Source organism: Falco rusticolus, chromosome 6 (assembly GCF_015220075.1).
Source record: "Falco rusticolus isolate bFalRus1 chromosome 6, bFalRus1.pri, whole genome shotgun sequence".
Taxonomy (NCBI): Eukaryota; Metazoa; Chordata; class Aves; order Falconiformes; family Falconidae; genus Falco; species Falco rusticolus.
The window spans coordinates 89222652-89248793 of NC_051192.1; the positions used below are offsets into that span (position 1 = coordinate 89222652).

Consider the following 26142-nt stretch of genomic DNA (forward strand, 5'->3'; position numbering starts at 1 on the left):
GTGATAATACTTGTTTACTGCAGGGCAGGATCTAGGGTTGCTCAGAAACAAAGTTTCCAACTCCAAAGGTGGTACAGATATAGAAAGTATGGGGAGAGACCCAAGCCACAGGTGGAAGATCTTTCCTATACAGCATTTATATAGGTTAGGTTATTTAAAATTGTCTCTGTTTTTACTGCCACACTCAGAAACAGAGTTCACAGAAAGTGAGGAAATAAGAAAAGTCATTTAAACAGTTTATTCAAGCTTTGAGAACCCTTACAAACGCCTGTTTCACGTAGTGTAATCTTTGTTTGTAGCGTCATTGCAAGATCATAGGCTAATTCATGTCTGGTTAAACCCCACAGCGGATGGTCTCCTAAGGCTCATACAATTAATCTTCCTTTCACAGGGAACCTCTTTGTTCATGAAGACATGAATCAAGTGCATTTCTAAAAATTTCATATTAAGCTATGAGGTTGATATACTCCCATTTTAGTGGCATCATCCTCAGACATAACAGTAGTGTAGATAAAAGCATTGCATTTCTCTCTCGCCTATTCTAAATCTGGCGGGTGCCTTGCTAGGAAAGAATAGTCTTGCTTTCTCTTTTTTTCTCCAAAGTAGTTGCATGAGCTTTTTGTTCTGCAATCTGTGCTTCAGCTCTACATTAAAATCACTTTTCCTTGCACATGTGTATGGAGAGACCACAGCTGAGCTGTGAGCTAACCCAGGCTTTGCTGTTTAGCTGCCTGTGATCAGGAGCAGATACCTGGTATGCAGGACTCATCTTAGGACATGGTCACAGGGACAGCAATCATCTGCTCAGTGCCTCATTCCTTTCAACACCAGACAGGGTACGTGCCACCTTGTTCTAGTTTGTGCTGACAAATAAATCAAGTTCAACTTGTGCATCTGCATGAGATACTTGAAGAAGTTGAAGACCTTTGTCAATACACCCCAATGCAAATAATTCATGAAGTACAGCCAACGGCAAGAAAGTGCTTGAATTAAAAAGACCATTTAGCTCTGAATATTGAATAGAACTATGTAAGAAATTTTTAAATACATTTGTTGGTAATTCAAAATGGTAGTATTTGCACATCATGAATATTACTCTAATTTCGCTGAACGATTCATCAGTATCAATTAGGGTGCATCTAGCACACCTCTTGGGCATATATGCAGCCTTTTTCTTGTAACTACTGCTTGAGAGGTTTGCTTAATATGCTGTCATCTGGGGTAGCCAGACTAGGCAGCTGTGTGGGCCGGATCTGTGCTTCAGGAGCCCATCATCTTCAAAACAAATCTTGTCTGTTGCACTTGAGCATACTTCCCAGCTCTGACCAGAAGCAGAAAGTTGGGGGTTTTTTTCAGTCTCCAAGACCTGCATGCTAAGCCTGCGGTCAATGTGCCATGTTGGTTTGTGGGGTTTTTTTTCAAAACTGTTAGATTGTGGTAAATATACATTATCTGGAACATACCCTTCATGCATCCTCCTGTGGAACTGGCAGGTGCAAGGAACAAAGCTAGACCTCCACATTATTGTTCTCTGCTGCTTCTGAGAATAATCTGGGCATTAATTAGATTTAAGAGCCGAGAGAAGAACTTTACATTTGTTGCTTAATACATTTCAGGCAGTTCAGGCTACTTCACCTTTTATAGTCCTGCATCTGACAGTTACTCTGCCTGAAATGTATTAAGCAACAAATGTAAAGTGTTTTGTACAATAAAATAGCCAGGCTATAATCTTAGGGCTTGGTAATAGCAAAATAATGTTAATCATTCATCATGCTCTGCAATGTATTCTACCTGAAAATATAAATATTAAGTAATTAATCCCCACAACCTCTCAGCAAGTTGACTGTCATTATTGCTGCTTTATAGATAAACTGTGGAGCAGAATAATTAAACACTTTGGTTAAGGCCACCAGTAAATCTGCTGAAGATGTGAAAATAGAGTCAAACTCTGCTGATTCCCAGTTTGGCTCTTTAGCCAAAGAACAGTCTTTTTCTGCAACATCTCTCTCACTCATAATGAATCTCATGCATAGTCTAAATTAGAAGCATCATTAAGAAGTGAAGTTAATTACCTTCTTTCCTTTAAAAACTATTTGCTGATTTTAATATTAAATACATTCAAGCAGTTTTCTCATGCGATTATGATGGCAAAAAATCTAAACACAAATCTGAAAATAATCATGCTGTTTCTCCATGTTTTCATGGTATAAAACAGCCAACAACACCCACAGCAACTTTATTAAGACAAAGATTAGCAAATATAGCAGCTTAATTGGATTCTGTTTTCAAACATATCAAAGACCTAAAAGACTAGCATCTACAGTGTCCTTCTTTATTTCTGCTCCATGACATTTTAAGTAAACCTGGTGTTATGAAAATTAAAGCACTATTTGGACCAAAAACGCCACTGTATTTTTCTGAAGAAATTTGGGGGTAGTTCTTAAAAGCATGTTACACAAAAATTTCTAAAATCTCATTTTCAAAAGAATGTACAAGTCCTCAGGAGGGCAGAATCCAGATTTATATCACTAAATATAATAATATGTAGAAACTTTGGAATATTTCCTCTCACATATTAGTTGAAATTTTAGGGTCTGACACAAAATGAAAACACTTGACCTATAAGGTACTACTGAAATTTTTTCATATAGAGGTAAGGACTCAAAGTCCTACTGAAGATGAGTGATTCCAAACCTAAAACAACATGAACACTTAGATATCTACTTCATGTTCTTAATCTCAAACATTTAGGCACCTATGAGACACCACACCCTCTCGTCTGCCATGTAGGCTTCCCATGTCTGGAGACCTTTTCGTCCAAGTTTTTCTCAATGAAGTCTTCAGCGTAGAAGTCCACATATCGGCTTCTGAGCTCTGAAGAAACCACAAACCCTTCTACTATGACTGAGCTGTTGAGACCCTGCTAGGAGTCTCAAATCAAAATGGGTTCTTCCTGCAGATTCAGACCTCATCACCATTTTTGGAGCATGTCTGAGCTTCACATGAGTCAACGTGGAGAAAGTGGAAGGATATCTATTTGACTTGTAGCTGAAAGTACTCACCTATGATGTCATAAGATGTGGTTAAAATGTGTTTTGTCTCAAGTTTTGAAGCAGAGATTTACAGCATCTGCAGGGTCTCATATGAAGCTACTGTATTCTGGGATGCTTCACAGACGGAGGGTGTTTGTGTCCACAGTCATACGTAGTCTTTTGGTCAGGTTCACATTCTGCTGCAGTAGTCAAGTATTTAAGTTCCACCTAGGATGCACAAAGACCTTTATTTCTGAATGCCTCCATAACAGCTTAGTTGTTAGGCTTCTTTCCTAGAAGATAGGAAACCAAATCAAACACAGAAGGGTTTTGAATTTGATGCTCCTATTTTCCAGAACAGCATTATAGGCAGCTGCTCCTTACATCCCGAACCTGCCAACCCAGCAAGAACTGACCTTGCTTCATCCACTTGACTCCAGAAGAGGACTAATGACTCTACATCCCAAGGCGAAATAAGAAATAAGCATCTACTCTCCCTCCCAGACAGTTATTTTATGATGAGCTGAATTACCTAATGAGATATCTATCTCTCTCCTTTAACATGAGAAGTAGATTATACAGCCCGCTTAGAACAGATACCTAACTTTCAGGAGATCAAAGCCCCAATTAAAATGCCTAGGTTAGTTTTGAAAATAGTGGTTGACTTTTAAAGCATATGGATGAGAGATGCTTTTGAAAAGTGGACCCTTAGCACTTCTGCAAATAGGACCCGACTGCATTCCACTGAGCTTACCATTTTAACTTGGGACTTTGCAGAATTGTGCAACATGTGGCCATAGCTTCAATTATACCAGGTTTCAAAACCATTAGTATGTGTTCAGTAAGGAATTTTAATCTGGCCATCATTATGAGATGCAAGTTGTAAAACTTAACTCTTTTTTCTGTACAGAGGAGTTCTATCAATATTCATTATATTTATTTAATTTCTAGTCTAAAATTGAGTGATTTGCTTATACTCTGTGTAAAGCAGTCATAAAAAACTATCTTATAAAATAGTTACACACAGTTATAAAATACTGTATAATAAGCTTTAAAAATCTGATTTTATGTATAAATCTTCACAGAGAGGAATTGAAACACTTGCTGACCCTTAATATTTAATCTTCTGCTTGTCATAACATCTTTGGTTTTTTCTTAGCTCTTCCTGTTTTAGCTCCAACGTGGAAGGGGTTCTGGAAGAAAATGGAAATAAGGGGCATCAATCATCCTTATTGTCAATATGACCAAGTTTATAAAACAATATTACAAGTTTACAAAGATCATGTTCTTACGGATTTGCAATGCACAGTTTCAATGTTGTGATACAGAAAATGGAGATACCTGTGATCACAGCTGTAAAAAAGTATCTCTGGATTGGAAATAAAGATTTGGGGAAATAACCTTAAGTAGCTGAAAGAACCAAGGAAGGAATTAGAGGTAACTTTTTTTACCTTGGGGATAGTAGAGTCCATCAAAACCAAAACCTTTATAATTATTTTCAAAATATTTCTTTGTTTCTGTCTTAATAGCAACATGGCACAATGGCATAGTACAACAGTAACATGCCATAAGGAATTAACATGGGACAGATCTCCATAAATACATTTTTTCTTCTTACTAATGTGTGACTACTGCAGTCTACTTTTTTTGTTTCTTTTTTTTAGATCCATGCCAGCTAAAAAGCACTTGAAACATCTCTGAAAGTAATGAATAGATGAACAGAGACTGCTGCTACTATCTACTCCTATATTTCAGAAACTGGAATGAAAGATTGGGTCATTTTCCTGTAATGAATATATCTTTACTTAACATTCGCTTTTTTATAGTGCTTTGATTGTCTTTTCACAAAGTCTCTGAACATACAATATACAAAGGGGGAGGAAATGTAAAAATAATAGCTGTACTGCATATCAGCTCAGTGTATTTACCTACTCTGCTTTTCCTCTGTATCCATCAGTTCCATCTATTGCTTCTTCATATCATCTTGAGAGTAAGAACAGCTTCTTCCAGGCGTTCAAATCATACTAGAATAGAGGTTGTATTTATGTAAAAAGTATGGTGTGCATTGAAGAAAGTGCATGGCAATCTTTCAGACGTCAAAGCCTTTACACGCAAGCACTATGCAGTCTAGTATTACCTGTCCGTGCCTTCTGTGAGCAAAGTTCTGACCTCATTACACTTTTGCACCAATCAACAGAAATGCTAACTAAATATGATTTGTAAGGACTGTCACAATGTCTATGCTGTATAGGATCTATGCTGTATAACTGCTCTGGCCTTGCTCAAGAAGGGAGCTCTGGGTTATGTTTAAGGGCATCAGCGCAGCCAGCCCTCCCAAAGTCATGCTGAAATGTTGGGTACGTTAGCTCAGATGGACTATGGCTCGTGCTCGTATGAGCTTACTTTGTGCTTATTTAGAGCGCAAACACATCAAGGCTATAATCTGATGATATGGACCTACCAGTGGTGTAAATCAGTTTCTTCTGCAATCAGTACAACCTGCTTTGTGCACTTGACATGACACTGATATTAGGAAGTAATTTGATAGATCACTTTTCGCTTTTTATTTTTCCAGTCTGCTGGATCTCATCTGTGCTGATTTGCAAGCCCAAAGCTGTCACAGATCCCAATTACTCACTTAACAGAGGATTCAGTCAGTGCAAGGGAACCAGTCTTAGTTACATGATAATTTCTGTGCATACTTTCAGACTACTGTACAAAGAAGGTGAGTCTCTTTAAGTCCATTTTATGTATGAGGAAAGTAAATCAGGCATAAGATCTGATTTGCCAGTGTCACCATCACCTGTCCCACCACTCATGCAAACCAGGTACAATGTCATCCACACTGAAATTCTGAGTATCCTCCTAATATGTTGCTCTCATGTCCAACGTCTGTCAAAACGACGTTTGCCTTTTATGGTGATCACAAGTGTGCTTGTCTCTGTAAAGGGATTAAATGGTATTTTAGATGTGTAAATGAGTTTGTACTAAGATAAACCTCTCCCTCTTTGTCTACAGGGAGATTTATTTATATAAGATAAATCTTTCATTCATACCAAATTTAATACCAGCCTAGTCATTACACTTTCCACAGTTATTCTGAAGAGGTTTGTTATTGGGCAACAGCTCTGTCTAACTATGCCTTAGAGATACCAGCATTTCCAAACCTATGTGGTAACAGTCAGCAGTCCTTTGGGTGCAATGTTAAAAACCGATACTTGATTAAGCGTTAGGATTAAGAATCAGAGGAAAAGCTGTGGAAGAGACTAGAATGTGAATGGGGAGTACAAGTGCTTTTGGGAAGACTATGCAGATCAACGTCCTATTCAGAACAGACAGTTCTGGTTGTTGAGGGTGGAGTTATTGCCCAAGAACAGTTCCCAGATCTGAGAGCTCTGTAAGCATCCTGACTTCTTTTTCTGAACAAGATACGGAAAGAGACACTTTTAGCTATTTATAGTGTAAATAGCTCTGAAACATTTTTCTTCATTTCAGCATATCTTTGCCCTGCAGAATAAAAATTCTATGTATTCTTGCACTATAACATAATAAACCTGTTCTTCATCTTTCTTAATGTTTTATAAGTGAAGACACTGATTTTAGAGTTGCTGGCAAACCACAGGCATTGCTTTCTTTAACAAATGGCAATCCTATGCAGACAGCAGTGGTATACCATTCTAAGGGAAGAGACAAGCCTAAGCAAAACTCTTTGTTTTACCAGTGTCATAGTTCTGGAGCACTCAACAGATGATGAAACTCTCCACTACTAAAGTTCATAGGTTGTTTTAGAAGAAAAACAAAAACAAAAACTGTGCAAAAAGTACTTCACAGCACTAGCATAGCTGTAACACAGCAAGGACCATCTAATCAATGGCAAATTTCTCAAATTATAGCAGTCATCCTTTGACAGTAATAGACTTAGAGCAGTTCAGACCATATCCATTCCACATCTCTGATGAGTTCCAAAACAGAGACTATCACCCAAATATTTTTCTACTCTGGGCCTACTCAATTGCTAAACCAGTTTCTAATGAGGCATTACAGTCAAGTGTATTCAGCATAATTTTGCTCCAGACACATAGTAGTCTGCAGTCATGGTTCAGATCAGTGTGGCAACAAAATAAATTAAATTAAAAAAAAATAATAAAAAAAGAGAGCACTTCCTTGAGACTATTTCAAACCTTCCACATTAAAAGCCTTCTGCCTTGAGAGAACAAGGAGCGAGTTCTATAAACTGTAATGGAAGTATCAACAGTGAAACTCAGGAGCTGCTTTCCCACAGTCCCATAATAGGATTTCCTGTATCAGTACTGTATATTATTCATCTTAGGTTTTGGGCATACCAGGTTACTTTTTCAAGCTTGCTTTACAGCAGTCATTCTTAGAAATATACTTTCTTGGAAAATGGAAGCTCTGTGTATTCACAGTGCTGTGGTAGCCACAAACCTAAGGCTTCCTGGGTTTAGGTTTACCGTGCAATTGAATAAAAAACAATTGGTGAAAGCACTTCTAATAAGTATGTGACGTGGGGGTTTTTTTGTGTGTGAATTCATATGCATGTATGCAAGCATACAGGGAAGATACTAATGGGTGTAAATTATATTGTTTTGTTGTTTCTTTACCATCATTATATGTTATGGGGTTCCAGGGGTTAGGTTCACTGAAGTCTGGCAATTCCTATCTATATTAAATTGCTCCTCAATAGCTATCTAAGCCAGAGCAGTTCACAGTGATGTGTACTTTCCTGCCATGTTTGACTGTTCAAATCTATGTTCTACAGTGCAGTTGGGATGTTGAACAAGCTGGAATTATTTAGAGATGTTGTTCTGCTGCTTGATTGCCATAATGCTACTTCCCTCATCAGAGATATTTTGATTGGAAATCTGCAGTATGAGTCACAAAGGACAATGTTGATGTAATTAGGGTGCTAAAATGACAGTGACAGAGTGTTAGTTGAGCTGTGGGAATGACATTCAAATACTGGGATTCATATGCTGTATTTACAATGGAAATATACCTTCAGACGTATGATGCACAGTAGCAAACATCTGTCACCGTTATTACACAGGAAGTAGAGCTCGTTATTCAGGGACTAACAACGGTTTTTAAAGCTGCCAAGCAAAAGGCAAACTGTTGATTGCTGAGAACGAGGAAAGCCTACATTTGTGGGATATGTACCCGTATCTTTTTGCCTTTAGAAGAAAGTCTTTCTGTTACCCCTCCTCAGCCCTCCATTTGAAATATTTCTGCTTAGCAGACTTTTCCATTAAGGTCAAAAGACAGAGGGCTAGGAATTGCCTTTACTGTGTCATTTATTTACCAAGTCTCCCTTGCTTTGCTTTATCTAAGTGATTTTTCTCCCCAGCAACTACAGCAGGAATTACTTTAATGTGCTGTATTCAGTTTGGTGTTAGTTATTCTCTATATCATTCTGTGACTTTGTTTATTACACTGCTTTTTATGGCATCATAGCCTGATCGGTTTGGAGTATAGACACCTTGATAGCTTAGTGGTCATATCTATACGGTGGCCAGCCATTAGGGAAACTTTAAGAATTGTAATTCCCAATTGGTAAGGTAAAACACATGAAAAGTGAGGCCCAGCATGTAGCCCTACTAAACATCAGAGCAGGACCTGTGTCAGCTGGATGTCAGGCCAGAGATGCTGGGCTCTGGAACAGGCATGCCCAGGAACATGGCAAAAAGTGACTTGGTGGTCCCGAGCAGCATCATTTGGTGGCAGTGCTGTCACCTGCACCCAGAGTCCTCTAGAAGACTTGAGAAGCAGAGCAGGGAGGAAACTGAGGCTGGAAGCAGACAGAGCTGAACACAGTTGGAAGAACATAATGTATCTTATTTCAAATGAGGTATTTACATAGTAATTACATGAAGCCTGCAATCATAGGTTGAGAAAATGTATGCAAAACACCAGTGTTATAAACAAATTCATGAGATTTTAATTCATGCTCATTAATTGGATGAAGATTTCACCTGAAAGCATCAGTGATCTGAATCCTGCAGATGTTTTCAATTTGAAGTGTCTGCTGCTGTAGGAAAGAGGAATAACTCTAGTAATGAATAACGAGCAGAGTAAGGCTGGCATGAAATTCATGTACAACTAAGGAAGAAGTCTGCAGGAAATTTCAGGGATGTAAAACATGGTGTATCGTGTCTCTATGAAAGTAACTGTAGCACCCTTAGTTAAATATACACTTGTAGGCATGGAAATTAATTCTGCACAGCAAATAACATGGTAAATCTATGGTTCTTCAATTCTGATTTTATAATAAAGAATAAATAACACAGTAGGACATCTATATGCTATAAAATGTCTTTAACAGAAAAAAAAACCCAAAACACTATCAAGAAACTGATTCTATTCTGCAACCTTTACTCTGGGCAAGTCTGGAGATCCTCTCTTTCCTGAACACTCTTGAAGTCCTAAGGCTTCCAGTTCTTTCTCTAGCATTAACTGTCTGAGCACCGATAATCTTTCCCCACTCTCAGAGGAGCAGTACCAGAAGAAAAAAATGCACTGCTTCAACATCCTTCTCTTCCGGTCCTCTCATGGGCCTTTATTCTGGCAGTTTCCATGTATGTAATAATTTTTGTTGTATTAAAATGCTGGGCCCTATCAAGAACTCTCAAAAAGTTCTGTTGCTGTACCATAAAACAGGCAAGTACATAGAAAATACCAAACTCTAAATGAGGATGAAGGACAGGAATATTTGCATTGGCAGTATTCTATAACTACTTCAATAAGTTGTTAGGATGTTGCTGGAGCTGTAAGATTGCCCTAGCTGTTGCTAATTCTGAGAAATGGGAAGGGTGTGACATTGCCCAGAAAAGGAAAGAAGTAAAGATGAAAACAGGATCAGAGGATGAAGAAAAGGCAACCGTGGAGGTGGAAGGAAAAAAAGGAGAAAAAGGCAGTTAGAGTGGGTCAAGGAGGAATTAGATTAGATTAGAAGGAATCTTAATGCCTGAGACTAAGACCATGAAGCTCTAACTATAATCGTGCTGTTTTGGAGGTGACTAGTATAGGACCAGTGAGGAGACCAAAAGTTTCATAAGGTAACTCAGAAGCATTTTACATGTGCATGTTACAGGTACAAGCCCTTTAAGGCACAGCCTTTGAGGGTACCCTTACCTAAAGGCTTAGGCGGCAGTGGGAAGCATGGTACTTCTCTGGGTGTTTGCTTCTAGAGCAACCAATTGTGGATTGTCTCCTGATGGAAACTACTAATTACTCAGGCTATGTCTGTATTCATATGAGATATATTTCTTCCATCCTTGCTTTCCTTTAAAAGGTAATCCAGTTGTACAGCTTGGGAGAAAGATGTGATGCTGTCATATCCTATCCTGACAGCATGTGACAGTGTGTACCTATCCTCCAGGCTTGACAGAGGATAAAAAATCTTCCAGCCATTAAGGGTATCATAAATAGATAGATGGGAAGATTTCTTGTGCTCTGAAAATTATTGTGATGTTTAAAATGCTCTCACTTTTACCAGGGCAAAACTGAAATCTTTCAAAATATCCCATCCCTAATGAGGTCCACTATTATTAAGGCAGCTATGGGTTTCCCTGAAAATTTCTTCAAACTCTGACAAAACTATCCCTGAGGAAAAAAATGTTTACAAACAGACACTCTTAAGGTAAGTTTTTGTCTTGACAAACTGACAATGGATATCTTGTGACCATAATTTCTGATGTAAGTTGAAGTCATCATTGACAAATATCTGTTAAAATCTTTGTGATACTGTGAAAATCACTTTCTCTTTCTGGGACTTGATTTCCACCCCTCCTTTACTCTGCATAAAGCAGTTTCAGGAATAATCTTCTGACTGTGCAGTGATCGATTAAAGCTTCATTAATGCTTGTAAAAGTCCAAAAGATTCTTTAAGGAAAGGCAGTTCAGAAGTGGAAACATTGGTATTACTAGAGCAGCATTTTCTTTTCATTGTAGGGTACTTTTAATTTGCAGATTTTAAAGTATTTTGGTAAAGGAAGGGAAAATGTCATTAGTCTCCTGCTATAGGTGTCTATGAGATAGAAAGTGATTAACACTTAAATTAACACAGATTGAATTCCATTCAACTAAACTCAGGTAAAATGGACAGGAGAACCAAGAAGTCCTCCTGCTGCTTTGTTCTCTGCCCCATATATGAGATTTGTCGGGGCACCAGCAGGCTCTAATTGCCCTGGCAAATTGGCGCTGTCCTTCATCAGACCAAGATGCTGGTCACCAAGATCAAGATTTCTTATCATCGTTATTACTATTACTATTGTTTTTGATTTCATTCCCTTCATGAGAACTTATGAAATATATATATTCTAGCAGAAATTCCATTTAATTTGGCTGGGAGGGAGACTTTGTGGTAGTTCAATCTTGGTTTTGTGTGACATCTGACCACACTGGATCATGCAGAGCACAGGCCACACTCAAAAGCCAGCGTGTGTGCCAAGCATAAGCATGTCTGGCTGTTAGCTCAAAAGCCTCCTTAGGGTGCCCAGACCACCTGCCTCATGCAGGAAATTAGTCCGGCACCTAAGGATGGAGACTCACAGCACAAGCAGTGGAAGAGGCTGCCCAGTGCAGGACTGGGATTGTCTTCCTCCATCCCTCACCGAGTCCCTCCTGGACTTCAGAGCTGGGAACCCCGCCTTGAGATCAGGGACCTAGCTCTTGAACTTTCGTACATCGAAATACACTTTTATGCCCAATGTACCAGAATCTAAAATAGTTTGAGAAGCAATGCAATGAGAGAGAGTAGGAAACAAAGGGTACTTCATTCACCTTGTCCAATGAAAATAAAAGTCACTTCCGCCATAGTTTACAGTTACTGTCCAGTAAATTTGAATTTGTCCTCCCCTAGCACAGAACAGCTTATATACACTGTAGTAATTTGTAAAAGCAATAAGAAAACTTCTCTCTGCATTTCAAACAATAATCGAATTGGAAACATTTCTGTTGTTCTTCTTGGGTTTTGTAAATCAAGCTATTCCAAAGCTAAATTATGTGCCACATTTGCCTGAGCACTATCCCTTTTATGTAATTTCCCTTATATGTAGCAGTTAAATAAAACAGTGATGTAAAATCCCAATGGAAAAATAAATCTAGGTAGAGCAATCATACTATCAACCCATCAGCTCTGCAAAACTCTGTCTTGCTTCCCTGCACAAAATGACAATGTAAAGTATCTTTCCAGAAGTCTCCTGGGAGATTATCGTATTTTATTCTGTATTTAGAGGGGAAAAAAAGTCAAAATCTTTGAGAAACTATTAGAAGTCTCCTAGTGAAATACTTACATTTCAGTTCAGCATTACGCACCAGTTTCAGAGAGGCTGAAACATAATTTATTTCATTTTACTTTCATCAGCAAGTAAAGTTCATCTATCCAAAACCAGCTTTTCTGGTTGCACACATTTGGTTTGTTATAATTTTAAATAACACAGACGTGCAGTCAAATTCTAATATCTGTCAATTGCCCACAAGTTCTCTTATAGTAATATTTTTCTTTCTGTTTAAATGCTTTCACCATGGACATTGAATAAATGCTTCCTTGGCATTCAAACAGCTTAAAGCAGGAAGACTTCCTTTCAATGGTAAGGAATTCTCTAACTATTTCATGAGTACCTCAAAAACTACATTTTGCAGTTACATTATTTTGAATATAGAAGAAGTATTCTGCACATGTAGTTACACCTCTCAAAATCCAAAGTAACTCAATTTTTTAAAAGTACTCTTCCTCTGATCTTCAAACATAGATTTTCTCCTCATCTGTTGTTATCAATTACTAATAACAGGTGTCATTGGGAGCTCACTAGGAACGAGACAAGCACACAAATAACTCACAGATACGCTAACTATGCTAATGTACCATTAGGCGTCAGCTAATATGTTGGGTTGTTTCTGTTCCTTTGGTGAACGTACCAGGTCTTGGCATATTTTACTGCTGAGACTGCAAAAAAAGAATCGAGCATGATTAATTATTCTTGTGACTTTGTTGCTCTAGTCATTATCTGCGTTAGTGATCTGCTTTGAAGCCATATTGCAATTCTGAAATGGATTCCCTGACTGCTCACTTTCACTGGCCTGTGGTTCGTTTATTAAAGAGATTTAGGTATGCACAAACTATTTTTCTTCCCAAGAAGAAGTAGTCAGAAGCTTTCTTTCAAAACTTCTCTAGAACTTCAGGATATTTAGCTCCTGGGCTGGACCACCCTGTGGTCCTGCAGCATGAACCCAACCTGCATTCAGCAACAGGGCTTCCAAAACAGCCAGAGCTCCTACAGCAGCCTGAAATGGTTCTCATGCTTTATAAAGGGCCATCCACTTTGAAACATGCTATGTACGGTTTCCTTTTCACTGCCAGCTGCCACCAGCAACTACATCTTCAGGCTCTTTGACAGTCCTTCACCATCCAAGAAAAAAAAACCATGAACTCACCTCAAATATGTGCTCAAAAAGATTGACATAAGGTAGAAATTATTTACAGCTAGCATTTCAACCTCAGGTTTCTAATGAACATTTCTAGCTTCTAACATTCTGAAAGAAACATTTTTTGTTCTATTTGTTTAAAGGAAGCAAAATGCATTCAGTTAATAGGTATATTACATATGGTATATTTATCTATTACATAAGCACACATTAGCTGCCACCTGCTGATTATCCCATAATGAACACCAAAGACTGAGTTACAAAATCTCCTCTCGCCTTCCTATATATTCATACAATGCCTTCCTTGTTCTGTCTTGGCCAAACTTTCTCTAGTGGTAAATCAGTCTGCATGACGAATAAAGCTCTGCAAAAGAAACCGTCTCTATTGCTCAAGGTCCTGCAACAGGAGCCGGTCAGTAAGACAGTGATCCTACACAGAAGCTGAGTTTTGCTGAAGATACATTTTCCCAGCCAGGCGGTTAGTCTCAGCAGTGCTAAGGAAGCAAATTGGATGTGTGCACTCAGGTCATCCTCCTCTCATTCTCACAGGCAGAACGGAGCAACAACAACCATCTCCGTAAGTATAGAATTGTCTAAACAGAATAAATTCCCACATATTCTACTTATAGTTCTATCTTCCCATCTGGCATCATAGAGCATAATTTCAGAACAATAAATAACAAAACCAGATGCTAAGGTGTTGGGCATGACATAGGAACCTGAACAGAATAACTTAGAAAATAAACAGAAGATATGTGGAGAAAATCTTTGAAAGAGTTTATTCTAAAATAACCTTAGAATATATTATTGGTTTTTTTTAAAAAAAAAAACACACACATAAATCTTAGACCTCTGTACTGGCAGTTAAAATTAATCCACTAGAAATCGCTGGTTGAAAACAATTATCATATTTGTCATATTCATGACTTCAAAACCTAAAAGCACAGAAAACTTGAAAGAAACTTACTGGTAATAAAAATGAAATTGATAATCATTGCTGACACTGAAAATGCAAAAAGGGGCAGAATACAAATGAAAAATAAATTGGATTTTAAGAATCCTTTATCTTGAAAGCTTTCTATTCATACCAACTATGTCAATAAACATGCTCACTTGCTTATTAGGACAGATACTCAAGTAAATCCATGCCATTCCTCCGTGAGAGATCTTATCAGCATCCTAGTCTGAACGACTGCCTTCTCCTCCTTGCCAGAGTGTTTCCAAAAGTCTAAAGCAGTTTTCCCATCTCCAGACATTTACACAGAGGTCTCATGCACCTCATGCTGCAAATGATCTGCAGGACTGCAGGATTCAGCCTGCTGTTATTCTTCTTGCTGAAGGAACTGCTTGAGAGCAATGCCTTCTTTCATGTCCTCTCTAATAAAAGGGTTAAGGTATATGAGAAAGGAAAAGATTTTGTTTCTCATATAACAATAATCCCCATCTCCACTTTCTGCATCCTCTTCCCACTCACCCCTCCACAGCTCAGTGCCTCAGTGAATTCAATGTGCTGTTTCTCTCCCTCCTGTTTGCCAGCATGGCAGTAGTAGACTTTGCATTGCCTTCTGCCCCTGCCGCCTGTTGCATTGCAAAGCTGCAGCACACCTCATTAGGACCGCTGCCTCTGTCCACGTCCAGCAGGCTGGGCAGTAGTTCCCTGTATATTCATAAGCATATATGTGCACGTGTGTATGCTACATACACACAGATGTATATAAGGGTATGGATACAAAGAAATACAGAGCAGAATTGATAAGACACATTTCAGGGAAACTGAGGAATTAAGTGTGCTTTGAATATCACAAAAGTTATATGTGTGTATCTATATATATGCATATATATAAAAGAGTATATAATTATATTTATATTTATAAAATATGGCAGATGTGAAAACTGAGACACACTTTTAATAGGTGATTAAATCTTTCCTAAGGTTACAGATGGTGTGTGCCTGTATATATGTGTATATATGGGGAGAGTGTTTATTATTTGCAACTTGTTCCAACATTTAGATTCCCTGAGATCTGACTTACACTGGTCTTTCTGTCTCCTGAGTTGCCTTAGGTTTTTAATTTCTAATTAATGACAAAGGAATATCTTTTGAGCTCTGTCTCACTTCTTAAATGTTGCTGCAATCAACTGAAAGAACAAAACCCTAACCATACTGAAATTAGTAGGTTTTACAGTGTTTCTGTGAGCAAGATTTCACTTCTGATACTTCCTGGCTTTCAGCAAATCCAGTTTTGCTAACAGTTTCAAATACAGTTCTGAAAAAGGGTTGTGTTTTTTCTTATTGTACAGATCAGGAGGTCATTGACTGCAATCTCATTAAATCTTCCATTCCCCTTTACTGACTTACTACAATCAAGATTACGATGCATTGTCAGAGATTTGAAAGAAAAACACATGCAAAATCTATCTGATCTGAATATAAACGTTATATGACTACTTACTGGTGATATTTGTTTGAATGAAAATATTCTTCCCAAAGTCTCAACTCTTTTTATGTAAGTTGAAGTCATCATTGACAAATATCTGTTAAAATCTTTGTGATACTGTGAAAATCACTTTCTCTTTCTGGGACTTGATTTCCACCCCTCCTTTACTCTGCATAAAGCAGTTTCAGGAATAATCTTCTGACTGTGCAGTGATCGATTAAAGCTTCATTAATGCTTGTAAAAGTCCAAAAGATTCTTTAAGGAAAGGCAGTTCAGAAGTGGAAACATTGGTATTACTAGAGCAGCATTTTCTTTTCATTGTAGGGTACTTTTAATTTGCAGATTTTAAAGTATTTTGGTAAAGGAAGGGAAAATGTCATTAGTCTCCTGCTATAGGTGTCTATGAGATAGAAAGTGATTAACACTTAAATTAACACAGATTGAATTCCATTCAACTAAACTCAGGTAAAATGGACAGGAGAACCAAGAAGTCCTCCTGCTGCTTTGTTCTCTGCCCCATATATGAGATTTGTCGGGGCACCAGCAGGCTCTAATTGCCCTGGCAAAATGGCGCTGTCCTTCATCAGACCAAGATGCTGGTCACCAAGATCAAGATTTCTTATCATCGTTATTACTATTACTATTGCTTTTGATTTCATTCCCTTCATGAGAACTTATGAAATATATATATTCTAGCAGAAATTCCATTTAATTTGGCTGGGAGGGAGACTTTGTGGTAGTTCAATCTTGGTTTTGTGTGACATCTGACCACACTGGATCATGCAGAGCACAGGCCACACTCAAAAGCCAGCGTGTGTGCCAAGCATAAGCATGTCTGGCTGTTAGCTCAAAAGCCTCCTTAGGGTGCCCAGACCACCTGCCTCATGCAGGAAATTAGTCCGGCACCTAAGGATGGAGACTCACAGCACAAGCAGTGGAAGAGGCTGCCCAGTGCAGGACTGGGATTGTCTTCCTCCATCCCTCACCGAGTCCCTCCTGGACTTCAGAGCTGGGAACCCCGCCTTGAGATCAGGGACCTAGCCCTTTTCTTTTAAAAATAAATTAGGGACTTGCACCTTTTGAAACACAGCCAGAGGAGGATTAACTCAAATTACAGACAGGTTTTCGTAATATTTCTAACAAAGGAGCTTCAAACCACCTCTGCCACCTTTTCTTTATAGGGCTGTAAACTGCTCAGGGAAGGAAGCTGACTCCACTTCTACTGCTGCAGATGTGCCCCCGGGCATAAGTAATTACAGAGTCAATAGGCAAGAGACAGAAAGAGGTCAAGGGAAAATAGTAGTTCTTGATTACTGGCTAGGGCACCAATGAGGAGGGAAGGATTATTGTCTCTAATTCTGAAGCTCTTCAGACGTTTTGAATTCAACAGTCATTGTGACCTAGGAGCTAGGAAATCTTAAAGGGAAGTGAAATACCTGGGTCTGAATCCCTTCAGGCTGAAGTAGGATTCATATGTAATAGGTCATGCCTTCAATTGCTGCATAAAGGGGCTTCAACCTATGCCTGTTTCTATTAAAATTAGACAAACAAAAAGCATTCCTACCATTGCATATATGATGGAGTCTGCTTTTGTGGGTACATCTACATCCTTAAGGCTGAGAGCTGGGGTAATAGCTAGTTTATCTATTCTGAATGGACCTTCCCTGTGAAGAATGAGCCCCTTCTGGGGATGTGCTGGCGCCAGGCTGCTAAGCACACAGGAGCCTGAAAGGCAGAGGGCCAGGGAGAGTTTGAACATGACCAGCATTAAGAAACAAATGAAAAGAGGTTTTCAGGGTTGCAGTTTTGGAGCCAGATACCAGCATTTCCCCTGGTCCCTACTAGTAGCGCCTGTTCCTGGTTTGGGTCTCCTTAGGACTTGGGTTAGGCTAATTAACCAGGGGTTTAGGTCCCTCATCATTCTTGTCATCAAATTAGTCCTACCCACACTTGCTAAGCTGTGTTAACTGCACAGATTCAGACTGCAAAAGTAGCTGCCTGACATTATTTTTCTTTACACTGATGTCCATAAAGCAGAAGAATACAGAATTAAAGAGTGCTGTTGACCTTAAATATAGCTCATTTTTTTTTACCCTTTTCCAATTTATTTCTCTTGCTCTCTCTCTCTTTCTCCTTGTATTTTGTCCTAGTTATCTCTGCTGACTTTCCTTAGACAGTTACTTCCTGAGAAAGATGGCTATATAGTCTTCCTCATGTAGTAGGAACAAATTAAAACTATTTCTTTTCCCTTTTTAAATACCTGGGTTTAGGATATACACTAGGATTGTACCAGAGAAGGACTATGGGCGCAAGCCGTAAGAAGGGAATAAAGTTGCTTGGCAAATTTATTTCCAAGATAGAGTAAATTGTGACACGGGAAGTGGTAAAAATGTTATTAATTCATTAGGAACTTTTGCTCTAAGTATCAGTAGTAATAAGGTATGGCAATAAAGATCTAGTAATTGAACAGCAAGAAAGGAACTGCGTTTAACTTAACACTGCAATATTTACCTTCGTCTTGCTTAACAAATGATAAAAAGTGGGTGTGGGAAGACAATAAGCTAAGAAAGAACGAAGAGCTTGAGTCTTTAAAATGAGAATAACAATCGTTGCACTAGCTGCTGATCTTCTTTATACAAGGTACTGTCAGATAGCCTGTGGAGAACATTCTTCATTCCTCTGCATTCAACCTTGAGAGTCGCTTCCAGAAGCATAGGTGCATACGTTACCCTGGACAGTAATTAGTAACAATGAAACACATCACCTTAGAACATGTAGGTGTTCGTAACTACTGGAGGATTTTTTTCAGATTATTTCTCCTTCAATCCATTCCTCTTATGTATTTCTTGACTGAAGGATTTCTTATTTTTCTTTTCTACAGAAAAAGTCTTTTCAGTGACTTTTTGTTAAGCTTTGTATTTCTCAGCTTGTTATACTAGTAGTTCCAGCTCTCTGCTCTTCCTTTTGTTATGCACACAAAGAGACACTCCAAGAAATTAAACACTGGTTTCTCTCAACTGTAATTTTGTTTTCTCAGAGGAGTGTTGTGCAGCTGGAGAGTTTTAGGGATGCGATTGTTACTTTTGCTGGTTTTACAATATATACTATCTAAAAAATATATTCTGTTTTAAATATGCTTTCATTCTTGCTATTTAATGTTTTAGGTTTTGGAGGATTATGTTTTTGTTTCTGTTTGTGTGTGTGCATACATTTAAACTTCTTATAATATTATTAGGAATTATTATGGATTTACTTTTTATGGATCTTGATCTTTCTGTGCATGAGTAAGAAGTCTCTTGGACTGGACTCTTAGAATTCTTCTGTTCTTGTTTTCAGTGTCCAAACTTGGCCAATCTTTATAGTGACTTAATAGGTTTTTTGTTCCAACAAGACAAAGCACTTCATTTAAGTGTCTCGTTTTATAATCACCTTCTATCTTATACCTACCAGCCTCTTTCTTTAAAATGTTTAGTACTACCAACACAAGTCATCTTGAAAACATAGCTGTTGGTGCACAATGGGAAAATTAGTCGTGTTATTCTTCTATTTTTACAATTGTCCATGAATTTACTGCTGAAGTCCTTACACTTACAAGTGTTCTACATTACATCACTTAAATTGCACTTTTCCCAGACAGAATATAAGCAGCCACTATTTTTGGCACTCAGTACCTTATATGAAGGATTTGTATTCTCTATACACAGACTCTAACCTGAAGCTTTGAGTCACTGATGCTTTTTTATGAAAGTTAGAGCAGTGAGGAGCTCTGCTCAAGTCATTTATACAACAACTAGCAGAACCTGGATAAGGACTCTTGGCCATCATGAGTCCCGTTGACCAACACTTCCTTACTTCTTTCTTCAGAATAGTCAAGAGATCCAATTCAGTTGGCTGGATTTCTAAAACAAATATCCATCCTTTTACCCTGTGAGGGGAAGAAGAAAAAATATTCTGATTTGCAAAGAATATGGATATATTTCAAAATAATAAGCCTATAAATCATCACCTCTCTTCCCCATTTTCCTTCTATGTTAGTAAATGCCATTCTCCCTTTCAGCCACACTGTAGTATCCATAGCACTTAAGACTTTGCAAATTCAAGCAAGAACATTGACCTACATCCTAAAAATAAACCAGTTACAACAGCACAGATCCCCAAACCCAGAGGTATACTGAGTTTCTTAAGAAAAAGGTGCTAGACAGGCAGAGAAAAGTAATGTTAAGTACAGATTAGATTATAAGGACTTTATGGTATTTTTCAGAGGCCAGATCTATGCCGGGAGTTATGCTGCCACTTGCAGAATCCTCCAGATCTATGTAGTTGTATCTGCAAAAAAAGCAGCATTAAGTCCCAATTAAAATTTCTGAGCTTGCCTATGCAGCAAGATTCAGCAGTGTAACTACTGCACACAGCCTCTAATCATATCTACACACACAGCTGGTGCTTAGGGCTCCAAAAGTCTTGCTTTGCCACAAAAGTAATGTCCCCTACAGTAAGTGTTGGCTATTATAAGCAGGCAGCCTGATTCTGATTTGTCTGCTTTGCATGCATAGGTGTTTTTCCATTGTACAGGGAACTATATAATAAGAAATCAGCCAGTACAACTGTGATTCTGGGATGTGGAGTTTAACACACACGCACAGAAAAGACTCTGATTCTTCTGCCACTTCAGGCTCCACCTCTGTTTGGCTTAGCTCACACCATTTTCACAGCTACTGTGAGTTCACTAGGGTTTCTGGTGGGCTGGTGGCCATCACAAATACATAGCTTGTGCAGGTAATGTTATTTATCTTGCAGCTGGTCAGATGCAGTTTTATAAGCCAGCCACAAAGCTACTGAAGAGCTCTTTCTGCAGTTCTGGCAGAATCAGAGAGAACAGAAGTTTGCTGTCCCCAAACCACATGGAAAGAAGGGAGAAAGAGACTACTTGTTTCTGGACAGCTTTTCTTTGATCAGCTTCATTTGGTGCAGAGCCTTTTCAGGGCTTTTGAAAGAAGTGTGGACTGGTTTGTGCTGCATAGCTAGGATGAACTTTACCTTCAGGAAGATAAAAAGCACTTTCCTGGCAAGGCAGATAAAGTTTGCAACTAAGCTACAGTGGTGAAGAACTCCTTTTCCTGTAGCTAGCACAGTATGGAAAGCCATCACTATTGGTCATAACCTAGCTGTGATGTGGACAAGCCAGCGTGGACGTTAAGGTAAAAAAAGGTCCTGTCTCTGTGTGTTGCCAAGGCTGGCAATGCTGCTGAGGTTTCAGATAGCTTTGCATGCACGTATTTCCCATTTGTGCCAGGGAGGGAATGGAGAGTACTCATGTTCCCTCTGAGACAAACCTAAAAGCTCATAATTAGAAATCAACACAGCTGCAGTGTGAAGTGGGGTGTCCTGACATTAACACTAGATTGTCTAGAAAAGTTCCATGCTGATAGGCTGATAGGATATACATATATATATATATATATATATATATATATGTTTTGGGTTGGTTTTGGTTTTTTTTTCATATGTGGCAGTGGGGGTAGAGATAGGGTCACTCCAGTATGGACAGCAGTGCTGAAGCCATTGAAGCCATCTCCCTCTGTTATTCTGAGAGACTCTGTCTTCCCGGGTGATGCTTTTTGCTGCACAGTTGGATTGCAGAAAGGAACCACTGAGCTGTTGCCTAAGCAGCTGGAGAGTGACAGTGTGTGACTGCCATGGGGAGAAAGACAGGATAGATGACAATCACAGGGGAAGGCTGTGGGGCTGCTGAGCCATAGCAGCATGCTGTGTGATGCACAGCAATTGGGAGAAGGGAGCGGAGAATAGGGTTTTCCTCAACAGGGCCTGAGGGGACAAAATTCAGAGATTCTCAAAAAAGCAGCAGTACCTCAACTAGCAACTGACAGGGAGCTTTACGTTTAGCCTTCCAAAACAGGGACGTTGTTGTTGTTGTCCATCCAGTTTTTCTGTTTCCTTCACATTTTCATTGTGCACAGTATGGTTATTTCATAGTCTGCAAGACAAGTTTCAAGACGGCAGATTTTTTACTCATTTATTCAGCAATTCTTCGCAATCTTAGACTGCTAGCTTGTGCTTTTATTAGGTGCATTTTACAAGAATCTGTGTTTAATATTATCACTGAGCACAAGCCTGGAAGGAATCAAATGAAGTCATCTAGCCCAGCTCCCAGACCTGGGGGCAAAATCTCTTCTTTCTTAGTGGTGCTTGTCTAACCTGCTCTTAACAAGCCTATCCAGAGGTGGGTTCAGCACCATCCCTAAGCAATCTCTTAATGGCTACCTGTGCTCAGGTTTCTCTTGGGCAATTTTTCTAAAATTGTTCGAAATAAAAATTAGCACCGTTGAATAAAATTATTCTATACTGTTCCCAAAGTGCAAATACACAAAACTGGAATCTGAGAAACTGAACAAATAACCCAAAAGCAATGAAGATGGAGAGGGGAAGAAAAAGAGTGTTGCAAACAATAGAATAAAAATACGCAGTCTGAGATTAGCAGCTCATTCAGCTTTCAGCCTTTAACTGTATGCAGCTTTGTTGAGCCTTTCATACTGGGCTGCTTTCAGAAATCCGTGTTACAGGCGTGGAAAGGCATGGAAGCAAGTCCATGTTTGGATAGTGGAGGGGGGAGGGGGGAAATCCACCATTCCAGTTGAGACAGAGTAGGCATAACTGGGAGTGGCCAGAGTTAATTCCAATTAAAAGAAGCATTCTTCAGTCTCAGAGAGCTAAAGCAAAAGCAGTCTGGGGCAGGTCCACACAGCAGTGACTGGGAGATAGGAACTCACACTCAGGCTATCCTGAAGCAATCAGTTTTCTTTTCATGCTGCAGGTGAGAAAAGCTTCAGCTAATTGGAAGTGTGGTCTAAGAAAACACAGTTCTTAACATAAATGCAGATATGCTGTGGTGGAGGCTGGTGGAACATACCAGAAGACAGGGAGAGCAATTACAAATGAGCCTTCTTTCTAACAGCAACAATTGTTTGCTTGTAATTCCTGTCAGTTCCTACTGCATTTGACTTTTCCTTTCAAGTCCTTTTAATAACCCTGGAATATCTACCTAGCTAGCCCTCTGCTTCTAAATGGGTCTACCTCTGAGACCTCTGTTTGCCTCCCTGTCCTTCTGCCCCTCAATCTTGGTAAGTCCTCTGTGCCAGAAAAGCCCGGTCTGATCCCAGGAGTGGTCCTCAGTGACTATCTTGAGACTGTTAATTATTTTGTCTTGAGTCATCCCGAGACAAAGTGACAATGAAGATAAGAGTTAGCCCTGAACACTTAAGAATTGTAAATGATAAAAGTCACAAGTAATTTTTTTTTATGTGTTCATGATTTCAAAAACCTTTGCTTCAGCTTAATTTTTTTGTCCTTTTCCTTTGGAAAATTGCAGGATTAGACTAGTAATGAAAGTTACACCTCTGCAAGCAGTAATATATTGGGCTACTGGCAAAACCTTCAGGGTATACCAGAGAAACTGATGTAAAAATACACCAGGGAAACCGGCACTGATATTATTGACCAAAAATGTTACACATTCTCCCTCCTGCATGTTGCATAACCAGAAAAAAACATCTCTGCCTTCTGGAATGACTGACTAGTCACAGTTGTAATGAAGCCATGATGAAACTGTTTCCATAAAATTCCATTTTGTGTCTTAGTGGACCTGATGCATTCACAAAACAGATATATTGTTGCAAGCCTTGCCTGGTGTACTTGGGGTTAACGTTGCTGGTACCCTGTTACTATCTCCTTGTTTGCACTGCTACTAAAAGAGTTGCTTGCTAATAGATGCCAAGTTTTCCACTTAAAAAGGAGCCTTGCTAAGTTTTGAACAGCCAAAAATAGTCCTGTACTGATGAAATACTATATTTTCAACTTGGAAAAAAAGAAAATACTTGCTATGCCACAACACTTTGAAATGTACTTTATAATAAAACTATCAAAAGCACCTAATTCTTTCAGTTGGCAAAAGGCTCAGTAAACACATTTCTTTGACAAAGTTTTCTTTTCAGAATCTGGCATGACAGAGATTGATGGGGGATGGGATTTGCAAAAAGGAAATTTGTGATTCTGTGGTAAAAGGAAAGCCATGAAGGAGAAAGGGTGAACTAAGGTTATTTGGCTGGATGTCTTGTAACAAACATCTCGTTAGCGTCACCTTTATAGTGAGAATTACAGCAGGAGATCAATGGTTATCTTGGGCACAGAAGAGAAGAAGGAAATGAATAATATGGAAAAGACTCCACATTTTGGAGAATACTGTGAAAAAAATACTCCATGAATTCTAGTGGACAAACAAAAATCCACAACATATACTTCCTGGCAGTACAGACAAGGTCCTTCTCAAGAAAATAGTATTTGTCAACAAGTGCTTGCCACACACCTTCACTGTACTGCTGCCTGCCTGTGTACAGGACAGTCCCAAAAGCCATGAAGGCAGAGTTTGCTGGTCCATTCCGTAGGTTACCTAATCTGCTTTATGAAGCACAGAAGTTATTGCATCTGAGATTAGCACTTCATCCTGAAAAATTATGGCTATTCCCAGTGCACATTTTAAGAATTATTACTGGAGTTAGCACAAAATGGAATAGAAAGATAGAATTCCATGACAAACTCCTATCCAGCCTTTTGGTGTATAGGTAAGTGGTATTTTTAGGAGTCTGTTCAGGTGTTCTGCTTCCTTGCAAGCCTCTCATTCCAGGTTTTAATAGGTCTTGCTTTTACAACCCTTTTCCACCATCCCATTAGCAGTAGCTTCAAAGTGAAGCATGCCAGTGATGCCTATACATCTAATGGATGTGTGAGTCTGCATAATGAACAGTTAGCTCTCTGAATCCAAAGGATGAAAAACTAAATAGGACTATCCTGACTGTAGGCTAGTGTTTTGCTGAAAGACAAAATCTAAGAACCATGGTCCCAGATCAGGATGGGGCACATGAGTTCACAGGACAGCAAAGCAATGCAAGGAAATAGACCTGGAAGGGATAAAATAGGTAAACTCACCTAATTTAGTCTTGTGAGATGTTAATATTGGTACTCTGGGTAGCACAAACAGCAAGTGTTTATCCTCACATTGGCACTACAATTCAAAAGCTTTCTACACAAATGCAATACCGTGGACACATTAGAATTTCAATCAGAGAACAGAATACATATATCTGGTCATTTCCTATACAGCAAGAATCACCATGTGATGATGCAGGGTTTTTATTAGTTAATAGAAAAGCTTAGTGTAAAATAATCCCTATCAGAGAAGTTTGTGTCAAAGGGCTTTTAACCGGAGGGAGAGTAAGTCACAAGGAACAATGTTAAGGTCCTTTTCTGATTTCTCATCCATTTCAATCCCTAGCAAATGGTCAGTCTCGGTGAATAGACACCTTTCCCACCTATTGTTCAAACTCAGCTCACACTAATTGTTCAATCAAAAGCTATACCTATTATGTGTGTTGGTTTCAATAGCACAGAAATGAAGAGCAAACTTACATGAAGATCAGCTCAGCCTCTTGTTTTTCCCTTAACCTTCATCTCCTATTGCGGCTCAGCCTAAATCCCTTCTTCCTCAGAGACACCATGCTGACTTTCACTGCAGTGAGGCAGGGAAGCAGCCTTCCGCTCTCACGGGTCATAACCTCCCCTCCAGACATACTTTCCAGCAAAAATCAACATAGGCTAAAAAAAGCCCATGTGATGCTGCTGTAAAACCTCATCTTTATTTCAGAGGGATTTAAACTCATGAGGATAAGTGGAAAAGCCATGGACGCAACAGTTCCTCCCCTTACCTCCGTTCAGGATCATTTTGCTGAAAGCACAGAGAACCTGCTAAAGTATGTCCTTAAGAAAGCTGCTGAGACAAAAGAGGCAGAATCAACATACCACTGTGTTTTATATGACTGTACTGGGTGCCAGCAGCCGGGGCTGCGGGGGGGCCTCTGCGAGGAGAGGCTGGAGCCCCAGTGGGCCCAGCTCAGGGCATGGCCGGTCCACAGCCAGGCTGGTGGTGCCTTGGGGAAAGCGCATGTAAGAAAGGGACAGGTAGTAGAGGAATGAGGGGGAAAAAAATGGGAGGAACAACCCTGTGACCAATAAAGTAAGGGAAGGAGGATGGGAGGAAGCACTCCAGGCACTAGAGCAGAGATTCCCCTGCAGCCCAGGGAGGATGCAGTGGAAGGATGCCCACCCTGCAGCCTGGACACATGCCCCAGCAGGGGGATATGCCCTGAGGGAACTGCAGC

The 26142-nt window shown here is 39.3% G+C and overlaps 1 protein-coding gene across 2 annotated transcripts in view; it reads left to right on the forward strand.

Annotated features, from left to right (window-relative positions):
• FUT9 (fucosyltransferase 9) overlaps positions 1 to 26142 on the forward strand; it is a 114765-nt gene that overhangs the window by 77359 nt on the left and 11264 nt on the right. Inside the window, exon 1 of one of the 2 annotated variants that reach the window (XM_037393091.1) lies at positions 13841 to 14052. The exons of the other annotated variant lie outside the window; for it this stretch is intronic. The gene's annotated coding sequence lies outside the window, so the exon portion shown is untranslated. Of the gene's footprint in view, positions 1 to 13840; positions 14053 to 26142 lie in introns of those variants that run through there. 2 annotated transcript variants of the gene reach the window in all.